Genomic DNA, 4,787 nt, shown 5'->3' with positions numbered 1-4,787 from the left:
TACTTTAATATAGATACTGGAGCTGTGTGATTAGAAGAAGAGAGGAAAAACATTTATTTTTGGTGCAGTGTAGCAATCAAGTCGAAGAGTTTATATGAAGAAGAAAGGGTCACTAAGGCAAAAAATATTCTGATTTTCCAAAGGACAGCACAAACCAATAGCATGGAAGCAAAACACACATAAATAAATACAGAAGAAAAACTTGCTTGAACCTCAAATGGAACAATTTCAAGTACACCACTGGCTCTGAGAGATCCAGTCTTTGATGAAGCACAGGCAGACATTTGACCTTGGGCAACCAATTTTTCCAAACAGGATGAGAGCAAAATGTTATCTGTTGAAAGGATGAGATTTTATACTCATTCACTTACAAAATAACCTATTTTAAACCTAGCAAAAGGCAATGAAAGTCTTTACAGTGGTTGTAATTTTGATATGTCCTCAGACTCCAGTTCAACAAAATACATAATCACAGGCTTTAGTTCAACAAAATGCATAATCACATGCCAAATTTCCATTAGCATCAGCTGATATTTTAGTCTCTATGCTTGAGAATAGATTGAAACACCTCACTGAAGTATAGCTTACACTCACTGACTCTAAGAGTGAGAAGACTTGTTTTTGTTTACCTCTAACACATTCCCACGTAAAATTTAATACTTTTGTTATTTAAAAAATATATGATCTTGTTACCCCGGGTTTTTTGAGTTTTTATAGCCTTTTGATTTTTCATAAATGGAGTCAGATCTTTTAGTTACTGTACAATATTAAAAGCAGTTCTACCTTTTTCCCACATATGTAACATAAACAAATCCTTTGTTTTTCATTCTCTGTCCTTTGCTTGCATATTTCTAACCTGAAAACAATTGTAACTGACGGCTGGTCTAGCCAGTTGGCTTGAGAGGTGAAAACACTAAAAGCCAATCTTCTGCTAGACCCAGAAACGTATAAAAAGTAAGAAATAAACACAGGGGCTCTCTCTCCACCTGGATTCAGCCTTGAGCCGGATCAGAGAAGGACCTCTGCCCTGCGAAACCTCTCTCTCCGTGTGACTGCTTTGTGTGTGTCGGTAACATGATCTCATGCAATACAGTTCAGATCACAATCTTCAGAACTCCAAGGTATAGAAATTATAAGCCAGATTCAGTGTTCTGTTCCTAATTATTTCCAATTTGAAGTAAAATTATAGCAATAAGCAAAGAGTGAATTCAGCTATCTTCCACTTTATTAAGGATTCATTCTTTTTTACAAGTGTAGGACCAATCCCACAAAAATCCATTGAATTGATCACCTGCTAACAATTGCATTAGATTGCATATCTGTTTTGATTTGCTAATTTTATGGGAAGAGTTTTGGATTTAATTTGCTCTGGGTACTTATGAAAAAGGTCAGTCGTGCTGACTTTTACTTATTTGATGCTGATAAATTACTGTTAATGTGTACAAGTTTTTACTTGTATCATCGCTATTCAGCCCTCTAAGTCTGGGACATTTTTATTTGTTTTGGACTCTGAGTAGCTGATGTTTCTTATGTTTTACTTCTCTCTAGCTGGGGAGGTCAAATGGAACAACATTTAACCAGCGTACAGAGGTGCAAACCTTATGGAATAAGCTCCTTCTCCTTCAGATTTAGGTTGCCCTACTCTACACATTTTACAATTTATTTTTTTTTTTTTTAATAGAATTGATGTATCTTCCATCTCTGTTACTTACTTAAAAACTCTTCTGAGCAGCCCTAGTGCAATAATTGCATCTGCAGCAGTGGGCAAGGCAGAAGAATAGAGGTGATTTGAGACAGTCTGAGAAGAGCTAGGAATATCTTTTTTTTGTCTCTGACAATAGATGTTCTGTCTTGGGTAGAATAATACAATTGAGTAGAATAACACAGAATAATCCTTGTCTGTACAAGGTTGCCCCTTGTCCAGATCTATTTTAAAGATCATTTGGCCCTCTAAGTCTGTTTGTTTGCTTTTCCCCCTCAGAAATGGTATGATTAGACATAATATAACCTCTGCAGAAAAAGAAATTCTTTTATGTATTCATGAACAACCCCATTAATATGTGGGTTTTACATTTTTGAGGAAAAACATTGTCATCACCGCTTACCAATGAAATTGGTAGAGAAGGAACAAACTAATGATATTTAGGCAGCCATTTTCTTCTCAACTTCAATTGGAACAATTATAACTGTTCTAAAAAGAACTTAAATTTTTTTTTATTGCTTTTCCCTTTTTATTTTCTTTCATGTTTTGCATTACCCAAGTTACTGCTTCTAAGCCTTTTTTTTATCATTGTACAAGGGAAAAAAAATCACAAGGAAGTAATCTGTTAACACCCTGGTTCTCATTTGAGATGATTTGCTAGCCAGCAAGTCAGCAAAAGAAACAGCTGTGATTTTTTTTTGTTCCTTTGAAAGCGTAATTTCCCTCTCTCAGTCCACTATGACTTAGGTGCTTGTTCCAGGCTGGTAGCCATTCAAACAATATTATGATGAAGTAACACAGAAATCTCTGCAATAAAAGGAAATTAGAAGATGTTACTGGCATTTAGTGATGAGCCAAAATTAAAAAATTGGTGGTCTTATACCACACTCCATATTAGACAACCTGATCACAAAATAAATACATGGAGAGGGAAAAACAAGAAAAGACTAAAAGGCAAGTGTATCAACCTTGTCATTAGGATAACTGAAATTTCTATAAATAGTCACAATACCCATATAAGCATTAAAAAACTAATGGAAAGCGCTTGCCCTTAGTAACACTGTCTTCTAAATACATACAATCTCACTGCATTTTAAATTTTTAATTGAATGTCTATTTTTTTTCTGTTTATTTTTATTTGGCACTTAGGTCCACCATCAGTGCTACAGATAACACTCAGGTACCTGAAGCCCTTGTTTTGTTTGTTTGCTTGGTAGTTTTGGATTTTTGTTTGTTTGTTTGTTTTGTTTTGGAGTTTTTGTTGCTGTTTTGTTATGTTTTTATTTTTTGTTTAAAAGCTACAAAGTAGAAATTAATTCCAAAAAACAATACTAAACCCCCCACACAGGATAAGGAACTGGATAAGCAGGTAACCAGTCAGCTCTCTTACCTGTAGGCCTATTTTTCTGATATTCCAACCCTTCAGTGAGGAGAGAGAATCTGTCAGAAAGATCACATAGATGAGAGGGACATGATGTTTTCAATCAGTTGTTTCTTCTGTTGATTTTTTCTTTTTAACATAGATTTTAGATTATTCTATCTTTTCACGTTTCTGCAAGAAAAATGCTCAGCTGAAAAAAGTAAAATAAGCTTTTGTCTGTTCTCAACATTTCTAAATAAACTAGCAATTTGCACTATGCAGGAAATTAACACCTTTCACAGCACTAAATCATGAACCAGGAAAATAGGATCTGCTATATTTGTAGAATTGTAAAATTTCAGTGGAATTTTTTACATTTAGTCACTGAGAAGGCCAAGAGAGATATAGTCCAGAAGCTATATAAAATGTTTTTTGCAAGGGCAAACTCTGCTCTGTTTTAGTTTACTCCAAACCAGTGTTCACTGAGTAAAGCTTTGTTTTCAGTAAAGAGAAGGAAAAAAAGAAAATGGGATTTCTGTTATCATAGATAAAGACAATTTTTAACTACATTGTGAACACTTTCAGTGGTTTCAGTTGCTTCAATTCAGAAGGCCAAAGTATGAGTCCCTGCTGCATTTCCAGCAGAGATGAGAACCTCTGATTATAAACTTGCCTTATTCCAAGATGATTGACACAAATCTACCCTCTAGAACTGTCTTTAGCTAAAGCTGGAGATCAAGGTAGGGCAACACACCTGAAGCGTGAACAGAGGTTCACAGCCATGGGCACTTGCCTTTGACCTCCACTCAGATCAGACACAGCCTTGAGGAAGCAGAGAGGTTGGCTGGGACCCTTCCTTGAAGAGGTCAGTTCCTGTGCAGAAAGGCAATTTGAAGGCTAATTTCCCATCTGCCATTGGCTGCCAAGCCTCAACTTAGTAATGACCCACAGGAGATCTTGCCTTCACCCTCTCCCTCCTCATAAAAGAGTGGCTGCACCTGTGGCATCAAATGAGGTTGCTTTTTTCCTCTTTCTTCAGTCAGATCCCTTCATCCAAGGAGCCTCGCTGGACTTAATGGGACCCACTCATCTTATATGACACTATACAGGGTAGGGAATGAGAACATTGTAGACAGGAATAACCAAATCACCTGGCTGTTCCAAATTAGCAACTACATAAAACAGTGTTGTGGTTTGAATTAGCTGGTCATCAGGTGCCCACTAAATTGCTCTATCCCTCACTGCCCTCAAGAGAACAGTGGAAGAAAATACAATAAAAATCTCATGGGTCAAGATAGGGACAGGGAGATTCCTTACCAGTCATGGGCAAAACAAGCTCATCTTCAGGAAATTAATTTAATTTATTTTCAATTAAAACAGCATAAGCCAGTGAAAAACAAAAAGGATTTTTAAAGTCTCCTACCCCTCCCAGGCTCAATTTCGCCTCTGACTCTTTTACCTCTTGCTCCCAAGCAGTGAAGGGGACAGGGAATGGGGGCTCATAACATTGAATCTCTGCTCCTTCCTCCTCATGCTGTTCCTCTGGTCTTACATGGGATCTCTTCCACAGGCTGGAGCAATTCAAGAAGTCCCCTGCCATAGCATGAGTCATTTACACATGGTACAGTCCTTCAGGAGCAGTGCTCCAGTGTGGATGCTGCCAGAAGCCTGCTCCAACACAGGCCTCCCCGAGAGTCACAAGCTCCTTCAGAGCATCTCATCCTG

The 4,787-nt window shown here is 37.3% G+C and overlaps 1 long non-coding RNA gene across 1 annotated transcript; it reads right to left on the bottom strand.

Annotated features, from left to right (window-relative positions):
* Positions 1–1,328: 1,328 nt before the first annotated feature.
* On the bottom strand, positions 1,329–3,927 carry LOC120750845 (uncharacterized). Its single transcript, XR_005700169.2, has 3 exons — positions 3,817–3,927; positions 3,093–3,142; positions 1,329–2,509 (listed from the first exon to the last, which is right to left on the bottom strand). It is a non-coding gene; the product is annotated as an uncharacterized LOC120750845 (long non-coding RNA).
* Between the last annotated feature and the right edge of the window lie 860 nt (positions 3,928–4,787).

This window comes from Hirundo rustica, chromosome 3, assembly GCF_015227805.2.
Source record: "Hirundo rustica isolate bHirRus1 chromosome 3, bHirRus1.pri.v3, whole genome shotgun sequence".
In the NCBI taxonomy this organism is placed as follows: Eukaryota; Metazoa; Chordata; class Aves; order Passeriformes; family Hirundinidae; genus Hirundo; species Hirundo rustica.
Note: the sequence above shows the minus strand (reverse complement) of the source record. Positions and strands in the feature narration are given on the sequence as shown.